Source organism: Bos javanicus, chromosome X (genome assembly GCF_032452875.1).
Source record: "Bos javanicus breed banteng chromosome X, ARS-OSU_banteng_1.0, whole genome shotgun sequence".
Classification (NCBI taxonomy): domain Eukaryota; kingdom Metazoa; phylum Chordata; class Mammalia; order Artiodactyla; family Bovidae; genus Bos; species Bos javanicus.
The window spans coordinates 97,997,088-98,011,536 of NC_083897.1; the positions used below are offsets into that span (position 1 = coordinate 97,997,088).

General features: G+C 39.9%; 1 protein-coding gene across 2 annotated transcripts in view; it reads left to right on the plus strand.

The window, feature by feature from the left end:
* Positions 1-14,449, plus strand: part of ZC4H2 (zinc finger C4H2-type containing) — a 75,828-nt gene that overhangs the window by 33,338 nt on the left and 28,041 nt on the right. The gene's annotated exons all lie outside the window — the stretch shown is intronic.

Here is a 14,449-nt window from a genome sequence, read left to right on the forward strand (position 1 = left end):
GGAGAATGGCATTGAAACATGTATAATATCATATAAGAAACAAATCGCCAGTCCAGGTTCGATGCAGGATACAGGATGCTTGGGGCTGTTGCACTAGGATGACCCAGAGGGATGGTATGGAGAGGGAGGTGGAGGGGGCTTCAGGATGGGGAACACATGTACACCCATGGCAGATTCATGTTGATGTATGGCAAAAACAATACAATATTGTAAAGTAATTAGCCTCCAATTAAAATAAATAAATTTAAATTAAAAAAATAATGAAATAAAATGAGGTTAACGTTGACAAATAAATAAATATTAAAAATTAACAAATTTAAAGAATGGAAGTACAGAGTGTTTTCTCTGACATTAATAAATTCAAAATAGAAATCAGAAAAAAAGTACCAAGGAAGTCTATAAATATTTGAATTATATAAAAAACACTTCTAAAATAATGCATGTTTTAAAGATGAAGCCTCAAGGGAACCAAAAATACATGGAAAAATTTGAAAACTCAGAAGTGACCACAGGACAGGAAAAGGTCAGTTTTCATTCCAATCCCAAAGAAAGGCAATCCCAAGGAATGCTCAAACTACCGCACAATTGCACTCATCTCACACGCTAGTAAAGTAATGCTCAAAATTCTCCAAGCCAGGCTTCAGCAATACATGAACCGTGAACTTCCTGATGTTCAAGCTGGTTTTACAAAAGGCAGAAGAACCAGAGATCAAATTGCCAACATCCGCCGGATCATGGAAAAAGCAAGAGAGTTCCAGAAAAACATCTATTTCTACTCTATTGACTATGCCAAAGCCATTGACTGTGTGGATCACAATAAACTGTGGAAAATTCTGAAACAGGTGGAAATACCAGACCACGTGACCTGCGTCTTGAGAAATCTGTATGCAGGTCAAGAAGCAACAGTTAGAACTGGACATGGAACAACAGATTGGTTCCAAATAGGAAAAGGGGTACGTCAAGGCTGTATATTGTCACCCTGTTTATTTAACTTATATGCAGAGTACATCATGAGAAATGTTAGACTGGAAGAAAAACAAGCTGGAATCAAGATTGCCGGGAGAAATATCAATAACCTCAGATATGCAGATGACATCACCCTTATGGCAGAAAGTGAAGAGGAACTAAAAAGCCTCTTGATGAAATAAAAGAGGAGAGTGAAAAAGTTGGCTTAAAGCTCAACATTCAGAAAACGAAGATCATGGCATCTGGTCCCATCACTTCATGGGAAATATATGGGGAAACAGTGGAAACAGTGTCAGACTTTATTTTTTTGGGCTCCAAAATCACTGCAGATGGTGACTGCAGCCATGGAATTAAAAGACACTTACTCCTTGGAAGGAAAGTTATGACCAACCTAGATAGCATATTCAAAAGCAGAGATATTACTTTGTCAACAAAGGTCCATCTAGTCAAGGCTATGGTTTTTTCAGTGGTCATGTATGGATGTGAGAGTTGGACTGTTAAGAAGGCCGAGCACTGAAGAATTGATGCTTTTGAACTGTGGTGTTGGAGACGATTTTTGAGAGTCCCTTGGACTGCAAGGAGATCCAACCAGTCCATTCTGAAGGAGATCTGCCCTGGGATTTCTTTGGAAGGAATGATGCTAAAGCTGAAACTCCAGTACTTTGGCCACCTCATGCGAAGAGTTGATTCATTGGAAAAGACTCTGATGCTGGGAGGGATTGGGGGCAGGAGGACAAGGGGACGACAGAGGATGAGATGGCTGGATGGCATCACTGACTCGATGGACGTGAGTCTGAGTGAATTCCAGGAGTTGATGATGGACAGGGAGGCCTGGCGTGCTGTAATTCATGGGGTCGCAAAGAGTTGGACATGACTGGGTGACTGAACTGAACTGAACTGAGCAAAAATGAAAATTAAACATATCAAAATGTGTGGGATGCCACAAAAGTAGTGGTGAGAGGGAAATTTGACCTCCAAGTACTTACATTAGAGGAAATACTTCTAATTAATAATTTTAGCTCCCGCCTCAAATAACTAGAAAAGAGGAGCAAAACAAACGTATGGCAGGCAGAATATAGGAAATAATACAAATAAGACCAGATATCAATGATTCAAAACAGGAAGAAAACAATAGGGAAATCAATTAAACAGAAAGCTGATCATTTGAAAAATATGTAAAATTGAAAAACCTCTAGCAAAATTAACAGAAAAGAGAGAAGACACAAATTATGGACATCAGGAATGGAACAGAAGCTATCACTACTAAACCCACAGACTTCAAAAGAAGAGCAAGGGAATACTCTGAACAACTCTCAGTTCAGTTCAGTTCAGTTGCTCAGTCGTGTCTGACTCTTTGTGACCCCATGAATCACAGCACGCCAGGCTTCACTGTCCATCACCAACTCACGGAGTTTACTCAGACTCACGTCCATCGAGTTGGTGATGCCATCCAGCCATCTCATTCTCTGTCGACCCCTTCTCCTCCTGCCCCCAATCCCTTCCAGTGTCAGTCTTTTCCAATGAGTCAACTCTTCGCATGAGGTGGCCAAAGTACTGGGGTTTCAGCTTTAACATCATTCCTTCCAAAGAACACCCAGGGCTGATCTCCTTCAGAATGGACTGGTTGGATCTCCTTGCAGTCCAAGGGACTCTCAAGAGTCTTCTCCAACACCACATTCAAAAGCATCCATTCTTCAGCACTCAGCTTTCTTCACAGTCCAACTCTCACATCCATACATGACTACTGGAAAAACCATAGCCTTGACTAAACGGACCTTTTTTGGAAAAATAATGTCTCTGCTTCCAAGGAGTAAGCATCTTTTAATTTCATGGCTGCAGTCACCATCTGCAGTGATTTTGGAGCCCAGAAAAATAAAGTCTGACACTGTTTCCACTTTTTCCCCATCTATTTCCCATGTAGTGATGGGACCAGATGCCATGATCTTCGTTTTCTGAATGTTGAGCTTTAAGCTAAGTTTTTCACTCTCCTCTTTCACTTTCATCAAGAGGCTTTTAATTCCTCTTCACTTTCTCCCATAAGGGTGGTGTCAACTGCATATCTGAGGTTATTGATATTTCTCCCAGCAATCTTGATTCCAGCTTGTGCTTCTTCCAGCCCAGCGTTTCTCATGATGTATTCTGCATATAAGTTAAATAAGCAGGATGACAGTATACAGCCTTGACGTACTCCTTTTCCTATTTGGAACCTGTCTGTTGTTCCATGTCCAGTTCGAACTATTGCTTCCTGACCTGCGTATAGGTTTCCAAGACGCAGGTCAGGTGGTCTGGTATTCCCATCTCTTTCAGAATTTTCCACAGTTTGTTGTGATCCACACAGTCAAAGGCTTTGGCATAGTCAATAAAGCAGAAATAGATGTTTTTCTGGAACTCTCTTGGTTTTTCCATGATCCAGCAGATGTTGGCAATTTGATCTCTGGTTCCTCTGCCTTTTCTAAAACCAGCTTGAAAATCTGGAAGTTCACAGTTCACGTATTGCTAAAGCCTGGCTTGGAGAATTTCGAGCATTACTTTACTAGCATGTGAGATGAGTGCAATTGTGTGGTAGTTTGAGCATTCTTTGGCATTGCCTTTCTTTGGGATTGGAATGAAAACTGACTTTTTCCAGTCCTGTGGCCACTGCTGAGTTTTCCAAATTTGCTGGCATATCCAGTGCAGCACTTTCACAGCATCATCTTTCAGGATTTGAAATAGCTCAACTGGAATTCCATCACCTCCACTGGCTTTGTTTGTAGTGATGCTTTCTAAGGCCCACTTGACTTCACATTCCAGGATGTCTGGCTCTAGGTGAGTGATCATACCATCATGATTATCTTGGTTGTGAAGCTCTTTTTTTGTACAGTTCTGTGTATTCTTGCCACCTCTTCTTAATATCTTCTGCTTCTGTTAGGTGCATACCATTTCTGTCGTTTATCGAGCCCATCTTTGCACGAAATGTTTCCTTGGTATCTCTAATTTTCTTGAAGAGATCTCTCGTCTTTCCCATTCTGTTGTTTTCCTCTATTTCTTTGCATTGATCGCTGAAGAAGGCTTTCTTATCTCTTCTTGCTATTCTTTGGAACTCTGCATTTACATGCTTATATCTTTCCTTTTCTCCTTTGCTTTTCACTTCTCTTCTTTTCACAGCTATTTGTAAGGCCTCCCCAGACAGCCATTTTGCTTTTTTGCATTTCTTTTCCATCGGGATGGTCTTGATCCCTGTCTCCTGTACAGTGTCACAAACCTCCGTCCATAGTTCATCAGGCACTCTGTCTATCAAATCTAGTCCCTTAAGTCTATTTCTCACTTCCACTGTATAATCATAGGTGATTTGATTTAGGTCATACCTGAATAGTCTAGTGGTTTTCCCGAATTTCTTCAATTTAAGTCTGAATTTGGCAATAAGGAGCTCATGATGTGAGCCACAGTCAGCTCCCAGTCTTGTTTTTGCTGACTATATAGAGCTTCTCCATCTTTGGCTGCAAAGAATATAATCTGAACAACTCTAGCTGTGTAAATTAAATAAGTTTCATGAAATGGAGAAATTCTCCAAAAAAAACACTACCACAACTATTCCAATATAGAATAGATAACTTGAATAACCCTGAAACTATTTAGAAAATTTTAAAAAATTAATTTAATTTTAAAACTCCCCAAACAAGAACTTCCATGCCCATTTGCTTTCCCTGGAAAATTCTACGAAATTGTTAAACAGAATTAACCTCAACTCTTAACAGTCTCTCCAGAAAGCAGAATTGGAAAGAACACTTTTCCATTTATTTTATGTCTTAATTTTATGTCTTTTACATCTTAATTTTATGTCTTAATGTCCTGATACCAATTTCAGGTAAAGAGAGTACAAGAAAATTACAAACTAAAATCTTTCATGGTTATAGATGTAAAAATCATCATCAAAGTATTAACAAATAGAATTCAACTATATATAAAAAGAAATGACCCCATGACCAAAAGAGATTTATTCTAGAGATGCAAGGTTAGTTTGTTATTCAAAAATCAGTCAATGTTACATATCATATTAAAAGGCTAAGCAAGAAAAATATCATGATTATGTCCAGAAATACACATAAAACACTTGACAAAATTCAACACATATTTATGATAAAATCTCTTAAAAAAACTATGAGTTGGGGCGGGGGGTGGGGTGTGGGAGTACTTTCTCAACTTGATAAAATAGATCTGCAAATAGCCTTTGGCTAGCTAACATTACACTTGTGGAAAAATGAATGCTGTCCCACTCAGATCATGAGCAAAGCAAGGGTGTCCACTCTCAGCACTGCTAGTCAATATAGCTCTAGAGGCTAGACAAGAAAGTAAATTAAAGACATACAATATGGAAAGAGAAATAAAACTGTTCTTGTTTTCAGATAACATGATTTGGAATGTTGGAAATCCTGATAAGTCAAAAACAAAACAAACTCCTATGTCGAATAAGTGAGTCAACAAGATTGCAAAATTAAGATCAGCACTATAAATAGCAATGTGCATGTGGAAACTATGTTTACAAAGTGTGAAACCACTTACAAGTATTCAGAAGCATGAAATACCTAAGTTTGACAAAGATTTAACAAAAAATGTATAGCGCTTTTTGCTGAAAACTACAAAATGCTAATAAAAGAAATCAAAGGAGATTTGAATAGAAGGACACTGTATTCAGGGTTTAGAAGATGAGTCAATATAAAAAAGACACAAATCCTCCCAAATCAATATACAAATTTAACAAATTTCCCATCAAAATCCACGAAAGATTTTTGGTAGATATGGACAAAATTATTCTAAAATTTATATGGCAAGGCAAAAGAACTAGAATAGCTAAAAGAATCTTGAGATATAAAAATAAAGTGGTAGAAATCACACTTTCTGATTTCAAAACGTATTACATAGCTACAGTGATTAAAACTGGGTGATATCAGCAAAGGGACAGACATATAGATAATTGGAACAAAATTGAGAAGCCAGAAATTGACCCATAGAAGTATAGCCAAGTGATTTTTGACAGGTGAAAAAGTAATCCAACAAAGGAAGGACAGTCTTTACAACAAACAGTGCTGAAGCCATTGCATATCCATAAGCAGGATAGACCACTGCTAAGAGGTAACTCTAGTACCATCAAAAGCTGCAATAATACAGCTGTCCCTCCACTAAAGGATGGGCCAGGCTCCCCGCCCCCCAACCCCGAGAAAATGACTTTAGAAATAACAGTAAATAACTCTGCTTCCCTCTCATAATAAGGAGTCAGCCCTTCTGCTCCTTAGTTGGGGTCTGCAGTCCTTGGCATTTCTTGCCACAGTGGACAATAGAAAAAGGCTCCAAACACCTTGGACTGTGGCTACCCTGGGCCTCATACCCAAAGGACAAAGTTGCCATTTTGCTGATGACAGTCCTCCTCCTGAAGGAGAGAAAATACCATGGTGCTTTGAGGAAGCCTTTGTGCCTTTGATTTTCCAAATCCAGGCAACACTTTGACTGTGACCCCACCAGGTGAAAACCTTTGGTTTATTTTTATTTAATCTGGGATTACAGTGTATCCTGCCCAACAACTTGGAGTTGTCTATAAGCAATATTGGACATGGATGGAAGACATGGATGGGGGAGGAAGGATTAGATAAAAGACACTCACCCAAGCAAGGAAATGTATGCTATGTTGATTTATACGAAGTGTCAATGAGAGAGACCTCTTACCCCTGATTTCTCACCCCTGATTTTAGTACTAATTGCTAGTATCTTAACTGAATAGATTACAAATTAGAAAGGCTTGAGCCAGCCCTATAAAATGCTATTATTCTTATGCTAATGATTATTATTATAATCTTAGTAAGTGGTAATATACCTTGCTTCTCATGCTAGTACATGTGCACACATGCATACACATACATTATACATACATTGTACACATTGTAGACTCTTTTATAACAAAGTTTAAACCACTATGGTAAAGGAGATAGCCATAACAGAAGAGATGGGCAGTGTGGGCAGGGAGAGGTACTATTTGTTGACTGCCCACCATGTGCCATATACTCTGCTTGGGAACTTTTCCTGTCTTAGCTAATTTAACCCTTACCACACAACCTGTGAAAGGTAAGTGCTGTTATTATTCCTGTTTTACTCATGAGGAGACCAGGGTTGAGAGAAGTAAAATAAGATAATCAGATTATATCACTCTCCTGCTGCTTAAATTTCTATAACAATTGTCCCTTCTCCAGAAGATAAATGTACTAACTCCTTATCTCAGTCCCTAGGCTGTATTCTGGCAACTTCCCTACCTTCATCTCAGACACTTTCTCCCCCTATACACACACCTCTTGCAGTAGATGTTCCAGCCACACTGACCTTTTTTCAGTTCCTCTAATGTGTCATGTCCTTTTCAGTTCCAGGGCCATTGCTAATAGTATTCTCTCTGCCTGAAATACTCTACTCAGTGTCTATCTGCTACCCACCAGCTACCTCCTACATATTCTCCAGGTCTTAGCTTAGATGTCACATTCTCAGGTTCTCAAGGAAGCTTCTCCTGACTGCCCCCTTGACTATGGTGCCCCTCAGAATATGTTAGAACCCTTTGGTGTGTCTTTCCATTGTAATCTGCATCTTATCCATATTATTCATCACTTTGTTTTACACGTGTTGAGGGTCTATTTTCCTCATTAGAGGAAGCTTCTTCTCCACAGACTGTCCTGTTCTCTGCTCTATCTCTAGCAGCTAGTACAGTGGCTGGCATGTGATAGACGTTCCATAAGTATTTGTTGAATAAATGTATCATTAAGCCCTCTATAATTGGTACAGAATCAGTGCACAATGAATACAATTAAACTATAAATATAGTTGTTATTCATATTGTCTAAGGGCAAATAGCTAGTCAGAGGCAGAATTAGGAATTATTCTCTATCTGAATCTAAAGCTAATGTTCCTTTTATAATATGGTTCTGCACAAATGGGTTCTAGGCCCAGCACTGCCACAGACTGGCTGTATGAATCAGAGTGAGGCACTGTATCACTCTGAATCTCAGTTATCCCTTTTGTAGATTGAGGTAGAGATAGTGAAATTTAGAGTGCTCTATATATCATCTCAGTTCAGTTCAGTCGCTCAGATCAGATCAGATCAGATCAGTCGCTCAGTCGTGTCCGACTGTTTGCGACCCCATGAATCGCAGCATGCCAGGCCTCCCTGTCCATCACAAACTCCCGGAGTTCACTGAGACTCACGTCCATCGAGTCAGTGATGCCATCCAGCCATCTCATCCTCTCGTCCCTTCTCCTCTTGCCCCCAATCCCTCCCAGCATCAGAATCTTTTCCAATGAGTCAACTCTTCACATGAGGTGGCCAAAGTACTGGAGTTTCAGCTTTAGCATCATTCCTTCCAAAGAAATCCCAGGGCTGATCTCCTTCAGAATGGACTGGTTGGATCTCCTTGCAATCCAAGGGACTCGCAAAAGTCTTCTCCAACACCACAGTTCAAAAGCATCAATTTTTCGGCACTCAGCTTTCTTCACAGTCCAACTCTCGCATCCATACATGACCAGAGGAAAAACCATAGCCTTGACTAGACGAACCTTTGTTGACAAAGTAATGTCTCTGCTTTTGAATATGCTGTCTAGGTTGGTCATAACTTTCCTTCCAAGGAGTAAGCGTCTTTTAATTTCATGGCTGCAGTCACCATCTGCAGTGAGTCGCTCAGTCATGTCCAACATTTTGGGATCCAATGGACTACAGCACGCCAGTCTTCCCTGTCCATCACCAGCTCCTGGAGTTTGCTCAAACGTGTTTCTCGAGTCGGTGATGACATCCAACCATCTCATCTCCTGTGGTCCCCTTTTCCTCCTGCCTTCAGTCTTTCCCAGCATCAGGGGCTTTTCCACGAGTCAATTCGTATCAGGTGGCCAAAGTATTGTAGCTTCAGCTTCCGTTCTTCCAATGAACATTCAAGATTGATTTCCTTTAGGATTGACTGGTTTGATCTCCTTGAAGTCCAAGGGTCTCTCAAGAGTCTTCTCCAATACTGCAATTCAAAAGCATCAATTCTTTGATGTTCAGCTTTCTTTATGGACCAACTCTCACATCCATACGTGACTACTGGAAAAACCATAGCTTTGACTAGATAGACCTTTGTTGACAAAGTAATGTCTCTGCATTTTAATATGCAGTCTAGGTTTGTCAGAGCTTTTCTTCCAAGGAGCAAGCACCTTTTAATCTCATGGCTGCAGTTACCATCTGCCGTGATTTTGGAACTCAAGAAAATAAAGTCTGTCACTGTTTCCATTGTTTCCCAATGTATTGCCATGAAGTGTTGGGACAAGATGCCATCATCTTTATGTTTTGAATGTTGAGTTTTAAGCCAGCTTTCTCATTTTCCTCTTTCACTTTCATCAGGAGGCTCTTTAGTTCCTCTTTGCTTTCTGACAAAAGGGTGGAGTTATCTGCCTATATGAGGTTATTGATATTTCTCCCAGCAGTCTTGATTCCAGCTTGTGCTTCCTCAGTCTGGCATTTGCATGATGTACTTTGCATATAACTTAAATAAGCAGAGTGACAATATACAGCCTTGATGTACTCCTTTCCCAATTTGGAAGCAATCCATTGCTGCATATCTGATTCTAACTGTTGCTTCTTGACCTGCATATATGTTTCTCAGGAGGCAAGAAAGGTGGTCTGGTATTTCCATCTCTTAAAGAATATTCCAGTTTGTTATGATCCACATAGTCAAAGGCTTTAGCATAGTCAGTGCAACAAAAGTAAATTGTTTTTTCCAGAATTCTTTTGTTTTTTCTATGATCCAATGGATATTGGCTATTTGATCTCTGGTTCCTCTGCCATTTATAAATCTGGCTTGTACATCTGGAAATACTCAGTTCACCTACTGTTGAAGCCTTGCTTGGAGAATTTTAAGCATTACTTTGCTAGCACGTGAGATGATTGCAATTGTGCGGTAGTTTGAACATTCTTTGGCATTGCCTTTTTTTGGGATTGGAATGAAAACTGACCTTTTCCAGTCCCGTGGGAACTGCTGAGTTTTCCAAATTTGCTGGCATATTGAGTGTAGCACTTTCTCAGCATCATCTTTTAGGATTTTAAATAGCTCAGCTGGAATTCCATCACCTCCACTGACTTTGTTCATAGTGATGCTTCCTAAGGCCCACTTAACTTCACACTCCAGGAGTCTGGCTCTAGGTGAGTGATCGTACCATCGTGGTTATCTGGGTCATTAAGATATTTTTTGTATAGTTTTCTGTGTGTTCTTGCCACCTCTTCTTAACACCTTCTGCTTCTGTTAGGTCCATACCATTTCTGTCCTTTATTATGCCCATCTTTGCATGAAATGTTCCCTTGGTATCTCTAATTTTCTAGAAGAGATCTCTAGTCTTTCCCATTCTGTTGTTTTCCTCTATTTCTTTGCATTGATCACTGAGGAAGGCTTTCTTATCTCTCCTTGCTATTCTTTGGAACTCTGCATTCAGATGGATACATCTTTCTTTTTCTCCTTTGCCTTTTGCTTCTTTCTCTCTCTCTCTCTCTCTCTCTTTTTTTTTTTTTTTTTTTTGACAATTTATAGGGTCTTCTCAGACAACCTTTTTGTATTTCTCTTTCTTGGGGATGGTTTTGACCACAGCCTTCTGTAAAATGTTATGAACCTCCATTCATAGTTCTTCAGGCACTCTATGAAATCTTATCCCTGGAATTTATGTGTCACTTCTACTGTATAATCATAAGGGATTTGATTTCGGTCATTCCTGAATAGTGTAGTGGTTTTCCCTACTTTCTTCAATTTAATTCTGAATTTTGCAGTAAGGAATTCATGATCTGAGACACAGTCAGCACCCAGTCTTGTTTTTGCTGACTATGTAGAGTTTCTACGTCTTTGGATGCAAAGAACGTAATCAATCTGATTTGAGTGTTGACCATCTGGTGATGTCCATGTGTGGAGTTGTCTCTTGCATTGTTGGAAGAGGGTGTTTTCTATGACCAGTGCATTATCTTGTCCAAACTCTGTTAGCCTCTGTCCTGCTTCATTTTGTACTCCAAGGCCAAAACTGCCTTTGATTGAGTCTCTCCTGCAGAGTCACGGATCAGCAGTGGCCACCATGGGGACAGGGGCTCTGGCTGCAGCAAACCTAGAAGGTGCTGTGTGTGGCATAACTCTTCTTGAAGGAGGTTGCCTTTAGCCCCATCATAGAACCACCAAGCAGATGGCCCCAAAACTAGAAAACAATTATATCAAAGAAGTTCTCACACTGTTGCAAAAGTTGTAGGGCCCACAACAGATTCCCCAACCTGGATTTCTGGCAAAGGGACTGAGACTCTAGGGAGCCCTAAGTAATCTAGAGGAAAAGAATAGAAGTCTAGATGTGAGGGGCTCCAAATAGTGGATTAATCGACAAGGAAAAACCATTATCATCCCTCTGTAAGGTAGTTGAGCAGATATCCCAAGAACACTCAATATGTTTATTATGCCCTTTAGCCTGGTAACTCCCATCAGGCCATGTGGAATAGTGGGTGGCATTAGAGAGCCCTGAGTTCAAACGCCAACATCCCATTTACTAGCTCTCTTGTCTTGGGCAACTTACCATCCCAAACCCCCAATTTACTTTTTTACAAATGGGATAATAACATCCATCCTTTTAACCTTTTATATTGCTAAGGTAAAAGCAATATAATAACTTGAAAAGAAATTTTTGAATATTGAAAGGAAAAAATCCCCCTATCATCAGCTACCCACTAACATAATTCTTTCTGTGGTTCTGTGCCATTGAGGGTCACTTTTTGAGGCAGGAGCCACAGGCAGTGTTAATAAAGGAGAGAGAATGAAGAAAGAAACAGGCTGAGGTCAGAGGCCAGGGTGTGGATCAAGAATAACCATGGGATGGATGGACTGAGGCAGATGAGAAAGCCAGCTAGAGAGGTAGAATAAAGGAGATACCTAATCTGAGTAATAGATAATGGTTAGACAGAACTTGAGAACCAGAAAGTAGAGAGCAAGTTGGAGGACAACAGTGTGCCCTAGAGTGGCTTCCTTCCTAAATTTTAAGGCTCTTTCACTTAGGCAGGCTTCAGTGGTCCCAAAGAGCCTTGAAACTGTACTCTTGTCAATTTTGTTTAGTCACATGCATGTGTATTTTGAAATTGCATCTTAGTGTATATACGTTATTTTTTTACTGAGTATCTTCAACATTTTCTGTGTCACAAGTCTTAATAATGATTCTTTTTAGTATCTGCCAAACAGTCCAATTTCACTTGTAGTCCAGAAAACATACCCATGTGTATTAACTTTTTGCTTCTTTAACTTATTTCCTTAGAATAAAGTGGGATTACCAAGCACGATGGTATGCATCTGTGAATTAACAACCAGAAATAGGCTTTATTTTTCTAAGGAAAGAAATGAACTGCAGTTCTTCCCATCCCCTGCCTCTTCTGGAACTGATGAGGAGACCCTACAGAGTTGTGTGCTCCAATATGAGAGCCATTATTCCCATGTGACTGTTAAAATTTAATTTTAATTGATTAATTAAAATTAAACAAAATTCAAAATTCAATTCCTCACTTGCATTAGCTATATTTTGAATGCTTAGTAGCTACATGAAACAGAAGACATTAAGAAGACATGGCAAGCATACACAGGCGAATGGTACAAAAAAGATCTTAATGACCCAGATAACTATGATAGTGTGATCATTTACCTAGAGCCAGACAACTTGGAGTGTGAAGTCAAGTGGGCCTGAGGAAGCATTACTACAGAAAAAGCTAGCAGAAGTTATGGAATTCCAGCTGAGCTATTTCAAATCCTAAAAGATGATGCTGAGAAAGTGCTGTACTCAATATGCCAGCAAATTTGGAAAACTCAGCAGTGGCCACAGGACTGGAAAAAGTCAGTTTTCATTCCAATCCCAAAGAAAGGCAATGCCAAAGAATGTTCAAACTACTGCACAATTGTACTCATTTCACATACTAGCAAGGCAATGTTCAAAATCCTTCAAGCCAGGTTTCAACAGCACGTCAACTGAGAACTTCCAGATGTACAAGCTGAATTTAGAAAAGGCAGAAGAATCAGAGATCAACTTACCAACATCTGATGGGCCATAGAAAAAGCAGCAGAATTCCAGGAAAAAACATCTACATTTGCTTCATTGACTATGCTAAAGCCTTTGACCATGTAGATCACAAGAAACTGTGGAAAATCCTTAAAGGGATGGGAATACCAGGCCACCTTACCTGCTTCCTGAGAAACCTGTGTAAGGAGAAGAGACAACAGTTAGAACTGGATATGGAACAATGTACTGGTTCCAGATTGGGAAAGGAGTAGGTCAAGGCTGTATGTTGTCACCCTCCTTATTTAACTCACATACAGAGTACGTCATGGAAGATGGCAGACTGGATGAAGCTCAAGCTGGAGTCAAGATTTCCAGGAGAAATACCAACAACCTCAGATATGCAGATGACACCACCCTAATGGCAGAAAGCAAAGAAGAACTAAAGAGCCTCTTGCTGCAAGTGAAAGAGGAAAATGAAAATGCTGGCTAAAAACTAAACATTCATAAAACTAAGATCATGGCATCTGCCACTTCATGGCATATACAAGGGAGAAAAGTGGAAGCAGTGGCAGGTTTTATTTACTTGGGCTCCAAAATCACTGTGGATGGTGACTAGAGCCATGAAATTAAATGACACTTGCCTTTTAGAAGGAAAGCTATGACAAACCTAGTCAGTGTATTAAAAAACAGAGACATTACTTTGTCAACAAATATCCATATAGTCAAAGCTATGGTTTTCCAGTAGTCATGTATGGATGTGAGATTTGGGATATAAAGAAAGCTGAGCACTGAAGAATTGATGCTTTTAAACTGTGATGTTGGAGAAGACTCTTGAGAGTCCCTTTGACTGCAAGGAGATCAAACCAGTCAATCCTAAAGGAAATCAACCTTGAATATTCATTGCAAGGACTGATGGTGAAGCTGAAGCTCCAATACTTTGGCCACCTGATGCGATCTTACTCATTGGAAAAGACCCTGATGCTGGTAAAGATTGAAGGCAGGAGTAGAAGGGGACAAGAGAGGATGAAACGGTTGGATGGCATCACTGATTCAATAGACATGAGTTTGAGCAATCTCCGGGAAATAGTGAAGAAGATGGAAACCTGGCATGCTGCAGTCCATGGGGTCATAAGGTGTCAGACATGGCCGAGGGACTGAACAATAACAAAGCTACATGTGCTTGGTGGCCACTGTATTATAAAGCATAGGTACAGGAGATTTCCTCCATTGTAGAAAATGTATTGGGTAGTGCTTATCTAGAGTTTTTTTTGTTTTGTTTTGTTTTTCCGGATGTTGTGTTATGAGACTTTCCTGTTCATTGGGACTGTTTAGCATTTCTGTCTCGTGTCCACTAAATGCTAGTGGTACTCTCCCTTGAATTAATCTACCAGCTAAAACCTGACCCACATTTGCGAATGTTCCATCAAGGAACTCAATCACCCACATTTGA